The sequence below is a fragment of the Neovison vison genome, chromosome 1 (genome assembly GCF_020171115.1).
Source record: "Neovison vison isolate M4711 chromosome 1, ASM_NN_V1, whole genome shotgun sequence".
In the NCBI taxonomy this organism is placed as follows: Eukaryota; Metazoa; Chordata; class Mammalia; order Carnivora; family Mustelidae; genus Neogale; species Neogale vison.
The window spans coordinates 39610363-39635142 of NC_058091.1; positions in this window are offsets into that span (position 1 = coordinate 39610363).

Sequence of the window (24780 nt, forward strand, 5' to 3'; positions counted from 1 at the left end):
ATCTATAAAGAGTTTAGCAAACTCAACACCCAAAGAACAAATAATCCAATCAAGAAATGGGCAGAGGACATAAACAGACATTTCTACAACAAAGACATCCAGATGGCCAACAGACACATGAAAAAATGCTCCACATCACTCTGCATCAGGGAAATACAAATCAAAACCACAATGCGATATCACCTCACACCAGTCAGAATGGCTAAAATTAACAAGTCAGGAAATGACAGATGCTGGCGAGGATGCAGAGAAAGGGGAACCCTCCTACACTGTTGGTGGAAATGCAAGCTGGTGCACCCACTCTGGAAAACATCATGGAGGTTCCTCAAAAAGTTGAAAATGGAGCTACCCTATGACCCAACAACAACTGCACTACTGGGTATTTACCCTAAAGATACAAACGTAGTGATCCGAAGGGGCATGTGCACCCGAATGTTTATAGCAGCAATGTCCACAATAGTCAAACTATGGAAAGAACCTACATGTCCATCAACATACATTGATGAAGCCAGCTGCAGAGACAAAGATAATGGATAAAGAAGATAAAGAAGATTATATATATATATATATATATATATATATATATCTCCTATGTAGCCATTAAAAGAAATGAAGTCTTGCCATTTGCAATGACATGGATGAACTAGAGGGTATTGTGCTGAGCGAAATAATTCAATCAGAGAAAGACAACTATCATATGATCTCCCTGATATGAGGAAGTGGAGTTGCAACGTAGGGGGTTTTGGAGGTAGGAAAAGAATAAATGAAACAAGGTGGGATCAGGAGAGAGACAAACCATAAGAGACTCTTAATCTCACAAAACAAACTGATGGCTGCTGGGGGGAAGGAGGTCAGGAGAGGGTGGTGGGGTTATGGACATTGGGGAGGGTATGTGCTATGGTGAGTGCTGTGAAGTGTGTAAACCTGGTGATTCACAGACCTGTAACCCTGGGGCTAATAATACATTGTATGTTTATAAAAAAAATAAATAAATAACATATGGTATCACAAAAAGAAACTGACAATTTTCCACCAACTGGACTCAAAGACATAGAATATTGCAATCTCATAGAAAATTCAAAATAGCTGTTATGAAGAAATACAATTATCTAAAAGAAATCTCAGAAAAGCAAACAACTTTTTTTAAGGAATAGAATTATAAACAGAAGGAATACTTTACCAAAGAGATTGAAATCCTTAAAAAGAACAAATCAGAAATTCTGAAGTTGAAGAACCCAACGAATGAGATGAATAAAGCATTAGAATGCATTGTAAATAAAGGAGATCAGATGAAAGAAGGAATTAGTGAGCTGGAAGAGAGGAATCTAGAAATTATTCAGGTGGAAGAATAGAGAGAAAATAGATTTTTAAAAATTGAAGAAACCCTGTAAAAGCTATGACTTCATTAGAAAAAACAACATAAGAATAATAGATATTTTTGGGACACCTGGGTGGCTCAGTGGGTTAAGCATCTGCTTTTGGCTCAGGTCATGATCCCAGGATCCTGGGATGGAGTCAGGTTTCTTTGTCAGCAGGGAGACTACTACTCCCTCTGCCTGCCATTCCTCCTGTTTGTGCTCGCTTGCTCGCTCACTTTCTCTGACAAATAAAATCTTAAAAGAAAAAAAAAAAAAAGAATGGACATTTCAGAAGAAGAACAGGATAGAATTTATTCAAAGAAATAATAGCTGAAAACTTCCTAAACCTTGGGAAGGAACTAAATATACAAGACCATGTAGCTAATAGAACACTTTATTATCTCAATGCAAAAGGATGTTCTCTAAAACACATTATATTAAAACTGTCAACAGTCAATGATAAGGAATTTTAAATATAGCCAGGGGGGAAAAGACAGTAACCCACAAAGATATACTCATGAGGCTATCAGCAGATTTCTCAACAGAAACTCTACAGTATATGAGAGAATGAAAGGACATATTCAAAATATTAAAAATTTTTAAAAAGTCAGCCAAGAATACTCTATCCGTCACAGTTATCCTTCAGATAAAAAAGAGAATTGAAGACTATCCTAGGCAAACAAAAACTGGAAGAGTTCATCACCATTAGACCTGCCTTATAAGATATACTGAAAGGAACTCCTCAAGCTGAGATAAAAAGATCAAAGTACACAAAACTCTAATAAAGGTTTTAGTCAGATATAGAACACTGTAACTCTTTATTAGAATACTATATTCAACTCTTAACTATAGCATAAAGGTTAAAGGAAAATATATTAAAAATAAGTATAGCTATCACAACTTGGTATCAAAATCACAGCATAAAAAGAGATAATTTGTGACACAAAAAAATAAATAAAAAAGGAAGAGTAAAGAGGTAGGACCTTTTTAGGGCAGATTAATTTCTATCATTAGAAAAAGGTCTATTTTATCTATAAGAATTTTTTCAAGATTCTATTTATTTATTTTGAGAGAGAGAGAGAGAGAGAGAGCATGAGGAAGAAGAGGGACAGAGGGAAAGAAAGAGACTCCCAAGCAGACCCCATGCCAGGATGGAGCCCTATACAGGACTTGATTTCACAGCTCTGAGATCATGACCTGAGTGAAACCAAGAGTTAGACACTCAATCAACTGAGCCACCCAGTCACCACTATGAGATTTTTTTTAAAGATTATTTGTTTATTTATTTATTTGAGAGAGAGAGCATGAGCATGAGCAGAGGGAGGAGCAGAGGGAGAGGCACTGAGCAGGGAGCCTGCTGTGGGATTTAATCCCAGGACTCTGGTATCATGACCTGAGTCAAAGGCAGCTGATTAACTGACTGAGCCACCCAGGTGCCCCACCACTATGAGATGTTATATGTATACTTAATGGTATCAACAAAAACAAAATCTAGGGGCACCTCGGTGGCTCAATGGGTTAAAGCCTCTGCCTTCGGCTCAGGTCATGATCCCAGCTGGGGTCCTGGGATCAAGCCCCGCATTGGGCTCTCTGCTCAGCAGGGAGCCTGCTTCCCCTCCTTCTCTTTCTGCCTGCCTCTCTGCCTACTTGTGATCTCTCTCTGTCAAATAAATAAATAAAAATATTAAAAAAAAAAAACACCAAAATCTAGAGTAAAGATGTGAAATAATTTTAAAAAGTTAAAAAAAAAAGATACTAAGCAAATCTCTATAAGAAACCACCAACTTATAAAGGTAGACAGAAAAAGAAAGGAAAAAATTAAAAAACAAAATAATTAGACTGCAAAAGATAAAATGGCAGTAGTATATTCTTACATCTCAATAATCAGCCTAAATGTGAAGTCAAAATGCCAGTCAAAAGGCATAGAGTGGCTGGATTATTTTTGAAACTCCAACTATATACTACCTATAGGAAACTTACCTCAGTTTCAAAGACACATGAAAGTTCCAAGTGAAAGGATGGAAAGGATATATTCCAAGCAAATGGAAAACAACAGAAGGCAGATGTAGCCATACTTACATCAGAGAAAAAAGATTTCAAGCCCCAAAATGTAGTAAATGACAAAGACATAATAATAAAAGGGTCAGTATACCAAGAAGATATAACAATTATAAATACATATGATCTTAACACCTGAGCACCAAAATGCATTAAGCAAATAATAACAGATCTTATTGGAGAAATAGACAACACTACAGTAATTATAGGGACTTTAATACTCCACTGTCAGCAAACAATAGATCATCCAGACCAAAAAACTAAAAATCAATAACAGTAAAGTGAGAAAATCTACAAATATGTGTAAACTAAATACACTCTTAAGCAACCATTGAGTCAAAGAAGAAATCAAAAAAGGAATTTAAAATTATCTCAAACGAACATGGAAATACAATATATCAAATACTGTGGAATATAGAAAAAGCAGGCCTGAGAGACAACAATACAGCAATAAATGCATATGTTAAGAAACTACAAACACTTCAAATAAACATGCTAACTTTACACCTCAAGGAACTATAAAAGGAAGTAAAAATTAAGTCCAAAATTAGCAGAAGGAAGGAAATAATAAAGATCAGAGTAGAAATAAAGGAAATAGAGGAAGGAAAACAGAAAGGATCAATGTAACTCAGAGCTGGTTCTTCAAAAACATAAAATTAGCAAAACATTAAGTAGACTACAGAAAATTTAAATAAATAAAATTAGAAGTGAAAGAGGAGACATTACCACTAATACTACAGAAATACATGGAATCATAAGAAACTACTATGAACAATTATATGTAAAAAATTACATTACCTAGAAGAAATGGATAAATATCTAGAAATATACAATCTACCAACACTGAAACAGGAATAAATAGAAAATCCAAACAGACCAAAAATAAATAAAGAGTTTTAATCAGTAATAAAATATTCCAACACAGAAAACTCCACAATCAGGAAATTTCACTAGAGAATCCTACCAAGCACTGAAGAAGAATCAATACCAATTTTCCTAAAACTCTTCTAAAATACCAAGGAGAAAATACTTCCTAATTTGTTCTAAATCAGTATTGCTTTAATACCAAAACTGGATAGGGATACCACAAGAAAAGAAAACTATAAACCAATATCCCTGATGAATACAGATCTAAAAATTCTCAAGAAAATATTAACAAACTGGATTCAAGAACACATTAAAAGGATTATACACGATGACCAAGTGGGATTTACCCCTAGAATGCAAGGATGGTTCAACTTACTCAAATCATAAATGTAATACATCACAATAAATCAACAATAATAAAAAATAAATATAAAAAAAGATAAAAATCATATGATCACCTTGATAGATGCAGAAATAAAAATTGGCAAAATACAACATTGGATATAAAAGGAACATACATCAACAATATAAAGGCCATATATGACAAACCTACAAATTACAATTTACTCAACAGAGAAATTTAAAATGTTTCCTCTAAAATCAGAACCAGGACAAGGACACTCACTTTCATCACTCCTATTCAATATAATACCGGAAGTTCTAGCTAGAAAAATTGGTAAGAAATGGAAATAAAAGGCATCCAAATCAGAAAAGAAAATGTAAAATTGTCATTACCTGCTGATGATATGATATTATATGGAGAGAATCCCAAAGAATAAGTCAAAAAACTATTGAAATTAATCAATTATTTCAATAAAGTGTCAAAATATAAAATCAGCATACAAAAATTAATTGCATTCCTTTATGCTAATGATAAGGCATCTGAAAAAAAAAATGAAAGAAAGTAAAAAAGAAAAAGGAAAACCAGCCAATTCACAATGGCATCAAACAATAAATTTATAAGGAACAAATTTTACCAATAAAATGAAAGAGCTATACATTTGAAACTACAAGACTTTATTGAAAGGAATCAAAGGAGATGCAAAAAAATGGAAAGACATATTCATGAATCAGAAGAATTAATATTGTTAAAATGACCATACCACCCAAAGCCAACTACAGATTCAACACAATCCCCATCAAACTACCAAAGGCACTTTTCAAAGAAATAGAACAATCCTAAAGTTTGTGTGGAACCAGAAAGATCCTGAATAGCCAAAACAATCCTGACAAAGAAGAACATGGGCCTAGAGGTACCACACTTCTAGATTTCAAACAATATTATAAAGCCATAGTAACAAAAACAGTGTGGTACTGGCATAGACATATTGGCCAATGGAACAGAATAGAAAGCCTAGAATTAAATCCCAGCATATACAGTCAACTAATACTGGACAAAGGAGCCACGAATGCCCAATGGGGAAAGGACAGTCTTTTAAAATGGTGCTGAGTAAACTAGAGAAAACACATACATAAAGATGAAATTGGACTCTTATCTCATACCACTCATAAAAATTAACTTTAAAAGGATCAATATCTGATATTATAAAACTCATAAAAAGAGAACATAGAAAAGAAGCTTAATGGTATTAGTCTTAACAATAATTTTTTGAACTGATGCCAAAAGCATTATCAACAAAAGTAAAAATCAACAATGGGACTATATAAAACTCAAAACCTTCTGCCAAGCAAAAGAAACAACTAATAAAATGAAAAGACAGCCTGAAAAATGGAATAAAAGTTACAAAACTTATATTGAATAGGGGATTAATATCCAAAATAAATTTGAAAAACTCACTCAACTTAATAACAAAACAAATTCAATTGAAAAATAAATGGCAGATTCAAAAAAAAAGAAAGAAAGAAAAGAAAAATGGGTAAATTCAGAATTGACAATAGATAATTTTCCAAAAAGAACATCAAAATGACCAACAGATACATGAAATGATGCTCAACATCACAAATCATCAGGGAAATGCAAATCAAAATCACACTGAGATAATCATCTCACACCTGTTAGAATGGCTTTCATCTAGAAGACAAGAGAAAACAGACACAAGAGACAACAGTGCGCTGAAAAGGAAACACTTCTATATTGTTGTTGGGAATGTAAATTGATCCAACTACTATGGAAAGCAATATGGAGGATCCTCAAAAAAAAAAGTAAATAAATAAAATAAATTCTCCATATGATCCAGCAATTCTACTGGCTATATGCCCAATGAAAATGAAAAGGTTTTGGTGATTACATACACTTCAATGTTTATCTTAGCATTATTCACAATAACTAAGACATGGAAGCAACCCAAATAACCATCAACAGTTGAATGGATTAAAAAGATGTGGTACAGGGTGCCTGGGTGGTTCAGTGGGTTAAAGCCTCTGCCTTTGGCTCAGGTCATAATCTTAGGGTCCTGGGATCGAGCCCCGCATCGGGCTCTCTGCTCAGCAGGGAGCCTGCTTCCTCTCTTCTCTCTCTTTGCCTGCCTCTCTGCCTACTTGTGCTCTGTCTGTCAAATAAATAAATAAAATCTTAAAAAAAAAATAGATGTAGTACATATACACTATGGAATATTATTAAGCCATGAGAAAAGAGAGTATCTATTTTTGACAACATGGATGGAATTTGAACACATTATACTAAACAAAGACAGAGGGAGGCAAATACTGTATGATATCACTTATATGTGAAATCTAAAAATCTTAAACCTGTAAAAAACAGAAAATGAAATGGTAGTTTCCAGGGGAGGGACTAAGTGAGGGGTGTAACAAGAGTGATGGTGTTTAATGGTACAAATTTGTAATGAATAGTAAGTCATAGAGGTCTACTGTACAGTATGTTGAATACAGACAATAATATTGTGCTATAATATTGTAATGTGATGAATATCACTACATTGATAAACATATTATAGTATACAAATGTATCAAAGTAACACTTACACTTACACACCTTAAACACCTTAACACACTTAAATACCTTAAACCTACACAATGTTATATGCTAACTTTTTCAATAAAAAATAATAAAAATAGATTTAAAAAATAAACATTTAAAAATAATTTATAATGAATTTTATATCACAGATCTCAATATAAATAAATTAATGAATGAATACATGTATCAAAAAAGAACAATCTGATAGAGTATCCATCAAAAACCTATAGCAAAAATCATTAGTTATTTCTTTTAAAATCATAAAACAATTCTCACTTTTATCATCTGTCTTGCAGTTCTAAGCCAGCACCATAAGGAAAAGAAATAAAAAATGTAAAAATTATAAAGAAGGAAACAAAACTGTCACCATTCACAAATAATAAAATTATCTTATTATTTACCTTTTTTTTTTTTTTTTTTTAAGTAGGCTCCATGCCCAGCATGGAACTCATGACATTGAGATCAAGATCTGAGTTGAAATCAAAGTGGGATACTTAACCAACTGAGCCTCCCAGATGCCCCTTATTACTTACCTTTTAAAACATTTTAAATTCAGGGGGTGAGGGTGTTAAGATGGTGAAGTAGTAGGGGGACCCTGAACCTTCCAGGTCATTCTAATACAGCTAGAGCAACATTCAACTATTTTGAACAAATAGGAAGATGATCTGAGAATTAAGGAAATAATCTGCACAGCTGGAGTGAGAGAAGGGGGCAGATGCAAGACTTGGAGCCATGAATTGGAGGAGAGGAAAGCCACATGGTTGTGAAGGGGAGGGAACCCATTTTGTGGAGCAATGTCGGAAAGAGGGAAAAAGTAGGAAAGAGCCCAGTGGGTAAAGACCACATAATAATCCATGGTAAGGAGATCCCTTGGGTTGCACAGGAAGAGATCACCCCTTTCCCTTAAGGGCATTTGGAAGAGCATATTTTGCCTCTCCAAAACAAAATTCCAGCCAGGGAGTCTTTGAGAAATGCTCAACAGCAGGGTCAGAGGTGTGCACAGAGGGCTGAAAACCTCTTAACAACTTTTGGCTGTTAGCCACGATAGGCTTAAACCTCTGTGGGTGTGCTGAATGTCTGCTTTTCTGCAGCAGAACTAAACAGAAAACAGAGACTGGAGCAGATTTCAAATAACAAGACCGCCAATTTTTGCTGTCTGCCACACTAAATTCAAGCTTCTGCATTAGCTTTTCTGGAACAGAAGGGAGTAGGGGACTGAGTCAAGTGCAGACCCTGGATAACCTGGTTCCAGCTTTTTGCTGAGTATTACAATAAACTCTGGCCTCTGTATGCACTGTACAATTATTTTTCAGAGATGGTACAGAGTTAGGCATTCCCAGAGCCTTCTGTGTGAAATAGGAATGCGCCTACACCTTACCAGGCCTTCTAAAATTTGAAGCTTTGAATCCCAGCCACATGCCAAAGATAAAATGTAGATTTGTGGCTCTGGGTGTGCTGATGGCCAGGGTACAGACAGGGTAAGGGTAGAGAAGTGACAAAAGCCTGAGACATAAGAGATTGCATGTTTTTCTATGAGGGATCCTAAATAGCAGTGGCCAGGAGTTCTGCTACCCCTCCTCCCACCTACTGGCACCCTTGGACTCCAGAGAGAAGCACAGCACCTTCAGTGGAGGTTGGAGTCCCCTACATTAAACCCCAACATCTCCAGGACAAAAAGAAAAGAGACTTTGAGAAATCAGCAATTCCATAAAACAAAATAATTGGATAATAGGGTTCCCAAAAGATGAGGGGGGCAGAAGGTTTCTTTGAACAAATTATGGCTGAGATCTTCCCTAATATGGGGGAAGAAACAGTCATTCAATTCCACAAGGCACAAAGAACTCCCCTCAAAGTCAAAAAAAAAAAAAAAAAAAGTCAACACCTCAACATATAATAGTGAAGCTTGCAAATTTCAGAGATAAAGAGAAAATCCTGAAAGCAGCTAGGGACAAAAGGTCCTTAACCTACAAGGTAGAAAGGTAAGGCTGGCAGCAGAGATGGACAGTCCTGAAAAGAGACTGGCATGATATAATGAATGGGCTGAATGGGGAAAATATGCAGCAAAGAACACTTTATCCAGCAAGGTTTTCATTCAGAACAGAAGAGATAATAAAGAGTTTCCAGGACAAACAAAACTAAAAGAACTTGTGAACACAAAACCAGCCCCACAAGAAATATTAAAGGGGATCCTTTGAGGAAGAGAGACACCAGAAGTAACAAAGACCAGAAAGGAACAGAAACAATCTACAGAAATAGCAAAATAAAGAAAATACAGTAACACTAAATTTGTACCTTTCACTAATTACTCTGAATGTAAATATGTTAAATGCTCCTAACAAGAGACATAGGGTACTAGAATGGATTAAAAAAAATAATAATAAGGACCATTGATATGCTGTCTATGAAAGACTCATTTTGGACCCAAAGACACCTCCAGACTGAAAGTGAGGGGATGGAGATCAATTTATCATGGTTTATGCATCACTTATGATGCTCTCAATAGAAAAGCATTGGACAAATTACTATTCTTCCTTGATAAAAACTCTCTACAGTGTAGGGAAAGAAGGAACATACCTCGGTATCATTAAAGCCATATACAAAAAACCCACAGCAAACATCCTCAACAGAGAAAGACTAAGAATTTCCCCCTAAGGTCAGGAATATGATAGGAATGTCCACTCTCACCACTGTTATTCAACACAGTACTGGAAGTCCTACCCTCAGCAATCAGGAATAAAAGGCATGCAAATTGCCAAAGAAGTCAAACTCTCATAAAAGAAACTCTTCTCAAAGAAGTCAAACCATAAGATACATAGGAATAAACCTAACCAAAGAAGTAAAAGATCTGTACTCTGAGAACTACAGAACACTTATAGAAGAAATTGAGGAAGACACAAAGAAATGGAAAAATGTTCCATGCTCATGGATTGGAAGAACAAATATTTTTAAAAATGTCTGTACTACCCAAGGCAATCTACACTTTCAATACAATCCCTATCAAAATAATATCAAGGTTGGGCACCTGGGTGGCTCAGTTTGTTGAGCATCTACCTTTGGCTCCAGTCATGATCTCAGGGTCATGGGATGGAACCCCCTGTGCTCAGTGGAGAGTCTGCTTCTCCCTCTGTGCTCCCCCTCTCTCTTTCTTTTTAATAATCAATAAATCAATCAATCTTTTTAAAAATGCCATCATTTTACACAGAGCTTTAACAAATATCCTAAAATTTACGTGGAACCAGAAAAGACCCTGAATAGCCAGAGGAATGTTGAAAAGAAAATCATAACTGGAAGCATCATAATTCCAGACTTGAAGGTGCATTACAAAGCCATATGGTCCTGGCATAAAAACAGACATATAGATCAATGGAACAGAATAGAGAACCCAGAAATGGACTTTCAACTCCATGGTTAACCAATCTTTGACAAAGCAGGAAAGAATATCCAAAGGAAAAAGAACAGTCTCTTCAACAAATGCTGTTGGGAAAATCGGACTGCCACATGCAGAAGAATGAAGCTGGACTACTTTCTTACACCATACACATAAATGAACCCAAAATGGATGAAAGGCCTAAATGTGAGACAGGAATCCATGAAAATCCTAGAGAACACAGGCAGAAATCTCTTTGACCTCAATAGCAGCAACTTCTCGCTAAACATGTTCCCAAAGAAAAGAGAAACAAGAGTCAACAAAACTAAAAGGTAACAATGGAATGGGAGAAGATATTTTCAAATGTCTTATAAGTTAAAGGGCTAATATCCAAAATCTATAAAGAACTTATCAAACTCAACACCCAAAAAACAAAAAGTCCAGTTAAGAAATGGGTAGAAGACATGAACAGACATTTCTCCAAAGAAGGGATACAAATGGCCAACATATACATGAGAAAATGCTCAAAATCCCTTGGCACCAGAGAACTACAAATCAAAACCACAATGAGATACCACATCACACCAGTCAGAATGGTTAAAATTAACAACTCAGGAAACCACAAATGTTGGTATAGATGCAGAAAAAGGGGAACCCTATTACACTGTTGGTGGGAATGTGAACTGATATACCCGCTCTGGCAAGCAGTGTGGTGGTTCCTCATAAAGTTAAAAATAGAAGTACCCTACAACTCAGCAATTACACTACTAGATATTTATCCAAAGGATACAAACATAGTGACTTGAAGGGGCACATGCACCCCAATGTTTATAGCAGTAATGTTCACAAGAGCCAAAATATGGAAATAGCCCAGATGTCCATCGGCAGATGAGTGGATAAAGAATGGGTGGTATACAGTGGAATATTACTTAGCCATCAAAAAGAATGAAATCTTGCCATTTGTAATGATGTGGATGGAACCAGAAGATATTGTGCTAAGTGAAATAAGTCACTCAGAGAAAGATAAATACCATATGATTTCACTTATGTATGGAATTTAAGAAACAAAACAGATCAACATAGGGGAAGGGAAGGAAAAATAAAATTAGATGAAAATTGTGAGGGACACAAACCATAAGAGATGTTGAACTCTAGAAAACAAACTGAGGGTTGTGTGGGGAAGGAATAATTGGGTGATGGGCATTAAGAAGGGCACATGATGTAATGAGCACTGGGTGTTATGCAACTGATGAATAACTAAATTCTACCTCTGAAACTAATAATTTTTTTTAAATTCTATTTCTGATAACTCTGATATCTGGATCACCTCCAGATATGTTCTTATTGTCTGTATTTTGTCTTAGTTTTCATTCATTTGATTCTGTATCCTGACATGCCTGATTAGTTTTCACTGAAGGCTGCACATTGTGGATGCACTTTGGAAGAATCTCTGAATGACAGCTCAGTCTCTAGGGAAGATGAAAGTTTCTTCTAGCTGGTAGTTAAGAGTTGGGGCAGATCACCTCAATGCAATCATAAAACGAGCTATTTCAAAGCTGTTTCATCCTTCGTGACTTGGTTTTTAATTCTAGGATGTATCTTCCAGAAGTCTTAACTGGAAGTATGGGGTATTTACCAGGACCTCTGGTAGAATTCAACTATAAAACCATTGATGCCTATGTTTTCTCTGTGGAACATGGTTAAAATACTAATTCAAATTTTAGGATATTAGGGCTATTCAAAACTTAATGGAGTTTTTTTTAAGGTTTTATTTATTTGACAGAGAGAGACACAGAGAAAGAGGGAACACAAGCAGGGGAAGTGGGAGAGGGAGAAGCAGACTTCCCGCTGAGCAGGGACCCTGATGCAGGGCTCGATCCCAGGACTCTGGGATCATGACCTGAGCTGAAGGCAGCCGCTTAATGACTGAGCCACCCAGAAGTCCCCAAAACTTAGTTATTTTTTTTTATCTTATGTCAGCTTTTAATACATAATATTTCTTCTTAGGAATTCCCCCTACTCTGCTTTCAAATTAATTGAAAATAAAATTATGTTTAGAATTCTAGTATTATCTTTCTTTTCTCTGCTAGAGCTTTTAATCCCTGTTCATTCCATATATATTCTCTCTCTCTCTCTTTCTCTCTCTCTCTCTTTTTCATCTTGATCTATCTTGCTAGAGATTTGTGTATGTTATTTATTAGTCTTCAAATGACCAACTTTGGTTTGGTTGTCTCATGCTATTGTACCTTTGTTTTCCATTTCTTTTCTTTTAACCTACTTTTATCATTTCTCTCATTCTGTTTTCTCTAGGTTTATTCTGGAATTAACTTTCTAACTTCTAACATTGACAGTTTGGCTCACTAAGTTTTAGCTATTCTTTTAATTAACTACTATATGCCTTTAAGGCTATACATATTTCTTGAAAGATACTTAGATGTACCCAATGAGTTATAAAATAAACTATTTTCATTAACCTTCAGTTTAAAGTATTGTTCGTTTTTGTGTTATATTTCTTATTTGGATTTCTTTTGAAGAGTAGTTTATTAGTTGTCATAAGTATAGAGTTTTTACGAGTACCTTTGTTGCTGATTTTTAGCTTAATTGCATTTTGACCAGAGATCTCTATTTATGTGATACCGGTTTTTTGAAATATGTTTAAATTTGCTTTATTGCCTAGTGTATGTTTATTCTTTATAAAATACCATGTATGCTTGAGAATAATACATATGTTATAATTTCAGTTTCATTAAATCCATCTTGTTAATTTACTTATTCAAATATTTTATAACCTAACTGAATTTTTTGACCTATTGGTTACAAAGAAATGTTTCTGAAATTCCCATTTATAATAATGAACTTTTAAGTTTTTGCTTTATATGCTTGGAGGCTCTTTTATCAGGTGCATGTAAGTTTAAAATCATCATATCCTCTGGTGAATTGAAACTTATATTATTGTGTGATGATTCTGTTATCCCAACATATCCCTGTAAATCTACTTTTTCTGATGGTAGTTTAGATACCTCAACTTTTGTTTGGTTAATATTTTCTTGATTTACATTGTTTCTATTACCTTCAGCTTTTCTGTAATCTCATTTTTTTAGGAGCATCTCATAAAAAGTATATAGTTTCATGTTTTTATATACCATTTGACAATTATATATAATTGGTGATTTTAATGCAATATAATTATATACTTGGATTTCTTTCCTACTATAGTATATTGTATTTTTGATGTTTCATGGCTTTTTATGATCTCTCCTTTGGGTTCTTTTGCTTTTTAGATTTTTCTTATGCATTTTTCCTCTTTGGTAATTTGGGATGTATATATACTATTCCTATTCTTTTACTTGTTATCCTTTATATTTTGCCATGTTATTTGGAATAACAACATCTATTGTTAATGTATGTCTCTACCCTTCTTCTAAAAATTATTAGCTAGGATTTTAGAGTACCATAACTTGATTTAAACCCTTAGATTACATACTATTATTATTTAGTACTGTATATATCCTTTGTTAGTATTATAACTATTTCAATTCCACAAATTATTTTTGATTGTTTTTCTTTCATTGTTGTACTATGTTATTCGGCACATAGAACTTCATTGTAAACTCACCCTTTATAAAATTCCCTCCATGTTGTTTAATGCTTTTTGCCCTAAATTTAATGCAATATAATATTAAAATTTTAATCTCTCCCCCCACACTTTTTTTTTTCCTTTTTGGTACTTCCTTATACCTTATCCTTTAGTATCCAGTCTTACTTGCTTACTTGGTCTTCCTTGTATGGAGACACAATTGGATTTTAAATCTTCCTGTCTCTGAAAAAAAAAATTTCTAAGATGATTATTTTTTTCCTTTTAAGATTTAATATAGAAGAATATACCCTGAATCCAGAAATAAATGACTGAGTACTGATCGGCTTCTAATTAACTTTCTGATTTTTGAAACATCCATGAAACATCCATTTACATTTTCCTGTTAGATTTGATTTGACAATACCTTCCCTATTTATCATTTGGTTTTTTAAAAAATATAGATGCAGAGAAACTACCATGTATTAAAGTTGTGCATATGCAATAACATCATTTTTAAAAATAGTTTATCTTTCCCTGTTAGCTTAATTGGAAAGATTCTAATTTAATCTCTTGTAAATTCACGGTTGTCAGTGAAATAGTCCAGTAACTTCTCCATCTTATTACATTGTAAATGATGGTAGAAAAGCTGAGACTATTGCTCTGAACCACAGGAAGTAAGATTTCCTTGAGTACTAGAGGTACATCCATGCAATGCACTCATTGCAAAATAATTAGTTAATTCAGTGTTACTGATTAAATTGGGACAAATACATTTTGGGTTTTTCTTAATTCCAGTTCCCAATTCTTATTTCTGCTTTTGGAATACTTTATTTGTATTATCTGAGGATCTTTCATTCAAAAATGTTGTTTTGCTTTCTGGTTCTTATAAGTTCTCTTTTATGCCTCTGATTTCTCTTACAATATTCTCATGATTCATGGTCTCCATCTTAAGTCTCTATTATTCTTTGCCTCCCCAATATATTGAGCTTGTTTTATGTTTCTGCTTAGAAAGTAGTTTATGATTGAGCGTGGCTTCTCATATATTTCCCAAGTCATTTGGGCAAAAATTTATTTTGGCCTTTACTTCAGTTCTGTAGTTCACAGCCATTGTTCAGTCAACAAGGAAGATAGAGCTCATAGAATATATTGACCAAAAAGTAAAATTAAAAATACTAATTAAAAGAATGCCTATATTATTTTCTTTTAATCCCTTCCCCTAAGAACTTTAAAGGCCAAGAATTCCAGGATAGTTATTAAGAATGTAAATTACAACATGCTCAACCCGAATTTTCAGATCTAAGAAACGCTGGAAAGATGACTATATCTTGGAAAACCTCAAAGCCTATTACAAGTTATGGCTTCATAGAAAGGTATTTCTAATTTCAATCTACCATCCCTACATGGGGCAAAAGAAGACAGATAAGAGCTAAAAAATTAATCTAGAGTTTTCCTAGCTGATGCTCCCCCTTCCTCAGGAAACATAGACTTTTCTTATTTCAGATTAGAAATATTTTCTAACATATTTTCTGTCAACTTTTAAACTCAGTTGTAGGTTAACAACTGAGGGACTTCTGTGTGATCATGGAGTATTCAATATTTACTCTATATTCAGGTCTAGTATTTCAAGTCAGACATTAGAACTAAAAGGATCTTTGGATGTCATTTAGCCCAACTACACAGTAAATCTGAGGCAACTTATTAAAAATAAAGACATGTTTGAGGTTACATTTCTAAAGAAATTTTATAAAAAATTTTCATTACAAACACGTGAGAAAGAATTTATACACCTAGTTCCCTATTATTTGTTCCATACCTAGTTTAATTTTCCTATTACACACACACACACACACACACACACACACACACGTCAACAAAAATTGTAAGACTAAAGAAAAGAACCATCATCCAAGAAAACTGATCACAACTTAAATCCCCCAAACTACTATAGACTCAAATTACATATGTTCTCAGTATTCCCAGGGAGATTGTGCCCAACATTTCTCTAAAGCTGATAATGGGCATAAACCCATAGTTAAAAGGAAAAGAATTCTAAAGTAAATCATGATATGGACATTAAAGGCAAACAATATTCTTTCAAAATGGGGCCAAATTTTTAATTGGAGTCCTGAATTGCCTCTCAACATGGACTTGCAGCACCATTAGTAAGGTATCATTCTTCCAGATGACGAGAAGTTGTTCATGCTGGTGGCCTCTTACTACTTTAGTTCCCATGTTTCTGTCAGAGATTGGAATTGCTATATGAACTCCAGAAGTTATACCTAGCAATATACATCTGTGATGCAATAAGAGAAACACAATGATGGCTATTCATAGTAATGTTGTTTTTACTGTTTTTACTATTTCTGCTATTAACTTACTGAGTGGTTCTCTGTACTTTGTAGAGGCCCATGAGTCAATCACTTCTGCTTTAAATCTTTTCCTTAGAATCCTTTTGAAACAAAAGATGAGAGTAACAAAAATTTCTATCAATTTTGGAGACTTAGGCAACATTGTGAAATGGGTAATTGATTCCTGCCTTTAATCTGCAAAATAGCTTTACTTTTTGTTTGTTTAGGTTTGGGGGATGGGGTTTCTTGTGTTACTTTCACCTATCTTCCCCCTTGTTACTTTCTCTCCCTTTAGAACAGCCTTATTTAATATTCTCCCAGGAAACACCTCCATTCTCTCGAATCCCTTAAATATGTTCTTTGAGAAGGATCTGGTAAACCATTTACCCTGAAATACAAAGGTCAGGTAAGGTTTAGTGTGCCAATCTCCCTAAAGGCTGTGGTTATATTAGAATAGGAAAAGCAACACTTCCAGTTAACTATAATATAAATGACTGAAGTTCTCATTACAGAATGTTAAATATCAGATGGTAGCGCTATATTTCTTGGAAAAGGTAGAGACATATTTTAGTACCTTAGAATACAACTGCTTGTTACTAGATCAACAATATTACTAATAGATAATAGTTGCATATTAGTTTGTGAAAATGATGAGATCAACAAAAAACGTTTTCTGCAGTTGTGAATTTGAAAAAGCAACAACAACAAAAACAAGTTAAGGAAAATTATTGTCCTCTGGAATCAAGGTTCAGTCTCACACTTATTTCTAGAATGAACAGTCTCAAAAAATGTCTATAATGGGCTCCAAGATGAGGTCAAGAATGAGGCCACACACACTGTTTCCCATTTCTGGCTGTGAATTGTGCTATATATTCACATGCACCTCTTCCCACAGAGGTCTGAGGTGAAGCAGGCTATATTTTGACATGGTACTGTGGGATATAAAACAGTATGGAAAATATGACCAAAGATATTCAGCTCAATAAATTAGTTCTCTGAATATTCCCTTAAGAAGTGAAAAATATATGTTAAATATGCTTTATGTTCCCAAAAACCTTAGTTTACTGACTCTAAATAATAACTAAATGTATTGTTCTTCATGAACTTTCATACAAGAATGTGTAAATAATTTCTCAGCACTAATTCATTAATCCTTGGACACCCAAAAGGGGGCTGGTGGAGAAAAGTGTGAGGGTTGTGAGAAACAAATGATAAATCCACTCTCATGGGGTGTTTAAGTTTCCTAGCACTGATTTCATTTTTGCCTTGAAACAGAAAATAGCATTGAGTCTTGCTTCAACTAAAAGTAGGAAAAAACGGCCCCTTATTGCTAGGTTTAAACAAGTCACTTTGATCCCTATGTCTGAGCTACATACATCTCTGAAATAGCAGGGTTTTATAAAATGTGTCCAAATTTCATCAGGCTTTGATGTGTTCAGATGAACTAAATTATTGCAAAAGCACTTGTCCCTGGAGGTGTTCTTAAATGGGTACCAAAACTTCATCTTAGAATGTCTATAGAAACTACACATATCCATTGTAACATAAAAATTGTAAGTGGGAAGAGACAGTTGAGTATTAAGAAATGATCAGTGTACACAAATGATAGCATTCCCAAACACTAGCATACTGCAGATCACGTAATTTGCCAGACAGGTACAAAATGAAAATATAGGGTTCCTGGTTCAAAAAGCAAGAGAAAATTTTTAAAAATCTTTTTTCTTTGGCAGTCTCCTTTCTGACCTATAATGATGGTTTCTATTGGTTATACTGTTGCACTCCCTTGAGCATTTGGACACTCCAATGGAGAGTGCAGATCTTCCGAAGCACTCCATGTCCCTGTCTAGCATCTCAGTGCTCAAGGTGCAAGGGCAGACTTGACTCTTCTGACACCCAGACCCCATCTGGGGCTGAGGGTGGTAGCAGCAACATACAGGGGCAAGGATGCCACCAGGCAATAACCTATCCTAAGGAGGCAAAGAGGCGAGGCATGAGCGTGCACTGTGAGCTCTCTAAGCCCTGGGTGTAAGGTCTATTTTCTACCAGGCTTGACTTATTAAGACACAACTTCAAAGATCAAATTATTAAGAATTTCAAGACAGCCACGAAAGAGCATTAAAGCCTGTGTGCAAGGCCACCTTCTGAGCAGCTACACTAGTTGATTGCCCCTCACTAGCAATAATCAGTTAGAAAGCTAAAAGAAAAGAATACTACCCATAACAAAAATAACAACTTTGAATTAATTGTAACTAACACTAACCAAACATGTACAAGAGATATTTACAGAAACAAATGGTAAAATGCTATTGAAAGACACAAATCGGAACCTGAATAAGTAGTGATATTCCATACCATGAGAAGATGGTGTTTAAGACATAAAATCTTCCTCCAAACCAGACTATAAGTTCAAGGCACTACCAATAGGATTTCTAAATGGAATTAGGTACACTTATTTTTGAAATTCATGTAGAAGAGGAAAATCTGATACTATTGAAGTTAATTCAGACAAAGAACAAAAGGAGAGTAGGATTTTCCATATTGGATTTCAAGACATAAAGTTCTACTTATGCAGAGAAAGAGCAATAGGTTAATGAAATCAAAGCCTATATAGAAAGTTGGTGTATAACAAGGTGAAATTACAATTCAGTGGAAATTATGCAATAAATAATAATGAAACAAAGTGATTTTTGTCTACATAAGAATTAATATAGATTCTTGTCTCATACCATACACTAAACCAATTCTATTAAGTATTCTTGGTCTCTTGGGTTCAGGGCAATTGCGTTCAGGGCAAAAGTTGGCTGTGCTCTCAGTCTGATGCTTTTTGTTTGGAGGGGGAGAAACACATGAGATAAAGGACTAGAGTGTATTGGACCAAGATTCAAATCACTAAAACAGGAAAAATAAAAAATTTAAATTTTAAATTTTAAATAAAAATTTTAAATTGCCATAAGAAAATATATGGAATAAAGTTATGATATCAGTGCGTGAAATGATTTTTTTAAAATCAAGACACAAAAGACATATTTATAAAGGAAAAATTAAGATTGGCTACGTCAAAACTTAAAACCAGAAAGTTAAGACAAGGCTGACTGAGGGTTGATATTTGCAATGCATCTAATGGATAAAAGATTGGAATTCAGAATATATAAAGAGTTTCTATACATAGATTTAAAATATAAAAACAATGAAAAGAAAACATAAACAAAAGATAAAAAGAGCCAATACATGGGAAAGGAAGCCCATAAGCCAATAACCATTTTTAAAAAGATATTCGACCTCACTTCTAATCAGCAGATACAAATTAAAACAATGAGGAAATGGTATTTCATACAAAAAATTCAGAAGTGAGGGGCGCCTGGGTGGCTCAGTGGGTTAAGCCGCTGCCTTCGGCTCAGGTCATGATCTCAGGATCCTGGGATCGAGCCCCGCATCAGGCTCTCTGCTCAGCAGGGAGCCTGCTTCCTCCTCTCTCTCTCTCTCTCTCTCTCTCTCTCTGCCTGCCTCTCTGCCTACTTGTAATCTCTCTCTGTCAAATAAATAAATAAAATCTTTAAAAAAAAAAATTCAGAAGTGAAAAGGAAAAAAGAAAGAAACAAAGAAAAAAAGAGAAAAAAATTTGGGTAGGCATGAATCCTATACCCATAGATGTGATAGTGTAAATTGGCCTAAGGACTTCTGACATCAACTTGATGATAATCAATCAAACAAAATGTGTAAGACCTATAACATATAAATTCTACTTCTAAGTAGAATGTCCTATCACAATTTTTTGCATATGTAAACTAGGATTCAGGTACTAGGTAGGATATTTACTGCAGCTTTGATTTTAAGAGCACAAGGTAAAACTTACATATCTCATTTTACCCTTTTTTAAAAGATTTATTTATTTGTTTGTTTGAAAGAGACAGAAAACATAAACAGGTGCAGAGAGGGAGAGGGAGAAAAAATCTCAAATTCCACACCCACATGGAGCCCTACACAGGGCTTGTTCTCACAATCCTGAGATCACAACCTGAACCAAAACCAAGAATTGGAGACTCAACGAACTGCATCATCTAGGCACCCCAACTCTTTTTACCCTTTTGATGAAGTTTTCTTTATTCTACTTTGTTTCTACCTCAGAAGTTACACCTTCATCCATTTGTCTTGTAGGACATCTTTGCTCTGGGGTAAATATCCAGTAGTGCAGTTAGTTACTGGGTCAGAGGATAGCTCTATATTTAATTTTTTAAGATGTGGTCCATATATACAATGGAATATTATTCAGCCATTAGAAAGGATGAATACCCATGCATCATCATGGATGGGACGGGAAGAGATTATGCTGAGGGAAATAAGTCAAGCAGAGAAAGTCAATTTTCACATGGTTTCACTTATTTGTGGAACATAGGAATAGCATGGAAGACATTAAGAGAAGGAAGGGAAACACGAATGGGGGGGGGATTGGAGTGGGAGATGAACCATGAGAGACTGTGGACTCTGAGAAACAAATTGAGGGTTTCAGAAGGGAGGGGGTTGGAGGGATGGATGACCCTGGTAATAGGTATGGTGATTAACATAACACAGTAAAAAAAAAAAAAAAAATTTTTAAAAAGAAGTTACACCTTCTACTTCTACTATTTTCATAGTGGGATTCAAATTTTTTTTTTAAAGATTTTATTTATTTATTTTGAGAGAGAGAGACAGTGAGAGAGAACATGAGAGGCGAGAAGGTCAGAGGGAGAAGCAGACTCCCCATGGAGCTGGGGAGCCCAATGCGGGACTCGATCCTGGGACTCCAGGACCGTGACCTGACCGAAGGCAGTTGCTTAACCAACTGAGCCACCCAGGCGCCCCGGGATTCAAATTTTTAATGTGCTTATTCAAATTAGAAAAGTCATTTGTAAATTAATGTTTATACTTTCCTCCTGAACAACTCAAGGACCTTAGAACTTTTTTTTTTTTTTTTTTAGATTTTTATTTATTTATTTGACAGACAGATCACAAGTAGGCAGAGAGGCAGGCAGAGAGAGAGGAGGAAGCAGGCTCCCCGCTGAGCAGAAAGCCCAGTGTGGAGCTCGATCCCAGGCCTCTGGGATCATGACCTGAGCTGAAGGCAGAGGCTTTAACCCACTGAGCTACCCAAGTGCCCCAAGGACCTTAGAACTTTTATTTCTGATCTGTTGGGTCCATCTTCCATGTTACTATTGCCTGGTATTTTAGGTTCACCTTGTTTTCAACTCATCCTGCCATCCTTTTCATTTCTCATATTTTTTTTGTATTTCTAGAGCAATGCGCAATAACCGAAGCCCAAGCAGTTCTATACTATAATGTGTTTCCCATTTCTTTATTCATCCTTGCTTACTGAATCTCACTTTTCAATTCCTCACTTCTATAACTCACTTTTGGTACATAACTTAATTTTTGGAATTTATGGTTGTTGATAAGAAATTGGCTACCACTCTAATGGTCATTCCTTTGTTAAAAAAATGTATACTTGGTCACTTTCTCTCTTGTTTTGCTTTTACTTTAATGGCCTACTGCCTATTTCTGATATATCTAAATGAATATTTGATTCTATGTATCTTCTTTAGGCCTTGATAAGCTCCATTAATTTTTTTTAAATTTCTTTTCAGCGTAACAGAATTCATTGTTTTTGCACCACACCCAGTGTTCCATGCAATACGTGTCCTCCTTAACACCCACCACCTGGCTCCCTCAACCTCCCATCCCCCACCCCTTCAAAACTCTCAGATTGTTTTTCAGAGTCCATAGTCTCTCATGGTTCACCTCCCCTTCCAATCTCCCTCAACTCGCTTCTCCTCTCATTTTAGTAACAGCTCATGCCTTCGTTCAAGCTGAGAAATTCCTCACCTATTATGTTTTCAATTGTTTCCTCTCCCTCATTTTCTCTAGCACTTCCTTGGGACACCTGTTTAAGAGCTCCAACTTCTCACAGAGGATGTCACAACTAAATGGAACACCAGCATATCTACTGAGATGAGCAGAATACCATCCCTGTGTGGAACTGGTTTCCAGACTTTCTTCAACACACAGTTGTTTCCAGATTTCCTTTAACACACATTTGCCTGAGCCCTAGCTCCAGCCTTTACAGAGATCCAATATGGTGTGAACTGCTTGAGCTTCAGTTATTGCCCATTGCTCTAACATTACATTTCCCCTCCATGTCTATCATCTATAAATAGCCTATTATATGTTCTAAGGTTAGTATAAAATCAAAGTTACTCTAGTATACTTTAAAAGTAGTGCTGGAGGGGAGCCTAGGTGGCTCAGTTGGTTAAGTGTCTGACTCTTGATTTCTGCCTATGTCATGGTCTCATGATCGTGAGATTAAACCCTTTATTGGGCTCAACACTAGTCATGGAACCTGCTTAAGATTCTCTCTGTCCGAGGGGGGTAGGGAGAAGGTGGTGGAGTTATGAACATTGGGGAGGGTATGTACTATGGTGAGTGCTGTGAAGTGTGTAAACCTGGAGATTCACAGACCTATACCCCTAGGGCTATAATACATTATATGTTTATAAAAAAGTTAAAAAAAATTTTAAATAAATAAATAAATAAGATTCTCTCTGTCCTTCTGCCTTTGCCCTTCTCCTCCCCATCTTTTTCTCTCTAAAAAAAAAAATAAAAATAAATTTTAAAATGAATAAAAATATGTGTTAGAGGAGGGGAAGAATTTGTCCTTCTACACACCTACTCTATTAGAAAGACTTATACCCAAACTTCTAAACTGCACAAATTTTAAAAACCAGATGAAAAAGCTAATTAGAATTGAGTGCTATAAGTTATGAATGAATACCTTATATTGTGTAGCTGAGCAGAAGCCTTAACCATCTGAACGATCCTCTGAGGAATTCTCTCTGTTTATTGTCATATTAACAGGAGAAAAATCTAAGAATTCTGAGATCACCCCTGGGACGGTGACTTGCTGATGAAGTATCGAAGGTATTTTTCCCCACTCAGGATAAATGTGTCCTTGGTATTTCCAAGATCCAGATTCCAAGATCTTGTTTCTGCAGTTCATCAAGCCATCAGGCATGCCCTGGGTCTGGCCTGAAAAGGGAAGAATTATAATTAGATTCACACTCCTTTAGAAGACTGGGTGGGGCTGGGCCAGGAGTGGACCTAGCAGGTCCCTGCTACTGTGTGGATAGGAGCACAGGCAGACAGACCAAAGGGATAGTGCAGGGTGCCCACATGGGTAGAGATTGCAGGGGGTAGGGGAATATCAAGCTTGTTATAATTAAATTTGGGAAATTAACCTGAGTGTTATACATGTAGCTCATGTCTATTTTATTAGGGTAGTACTTCCCGTTTAAACTGAAGTCTCACTATCTGAACTCAGAAAGCTGAAAGATTCAAATAAGAAGGAAGTATAGACCCACAGGGATGAAGTGACTTGCCCATGTCACAGGAGTTGAAGTGTATTAGCTCTAGTTTCTTTATATGCAGAGCATCTAAAATTTCCTGATGTATCACTGGATAAACACTACATTACTGAAGCTAAGTGCTGTCCTAGTCATTACCAAACTGAATTGTTGTGTCTTATTTAAAGAATGAAGGGTAGACTCTTTCATCCATCTATTCATTTGTTTTTCGTACCTGTTTTCTTCTTGGATGTCTGAAATATTATAAGGAAACATGCTGCAGGTTGAAAGCTAATTATAAAGAATTGTACACTTACATTTATATATAAAATAGATATAATAATTGTTCCATTACCATAAAATCATTTTCAACAATAAGTCCAGATATCTGGTGATTTTTTTAGCTTCAAAGTGCAAAAATCATGTCTTAAAAGAGCCATATGTAAAAGAAGAGTAGTTAGCTATTTGAACAGTGTGATCTAAGAGTCAAAAATACTCCCACTGATACTTAAGCAAGGAGATACCATTTCTTACATAGGTACATGCCACAAGACTATGTGGAAAGGATACACCAGACCTCTGTTAAAAAAGACAGAGGGAAGAAGTGGAGAGAAGCAGTCTATTAGTCAGGGTTCTCCAGTGAAACAGAATCAAAAGGCTATAGAAGTAGATAGATATAAGAAGAGATTTAATATAGGAATTGGCTCATGTGATTACAGATGCCAGGAGGTCCCTTGATGTGCTGTCTTCAAGCTGGAAATCAGGAAAAGCCAGGTCCAGTCCAAAGGCCCAAGACTTGGAGGGTTAATGATGTGAGCCCCAGTCTGAAGGCTCAAAAACCAGGAGAAGATGGGAGTTCTAGCTCAAGTAAAGAACAAATTTGCCATTTCTTTGCCC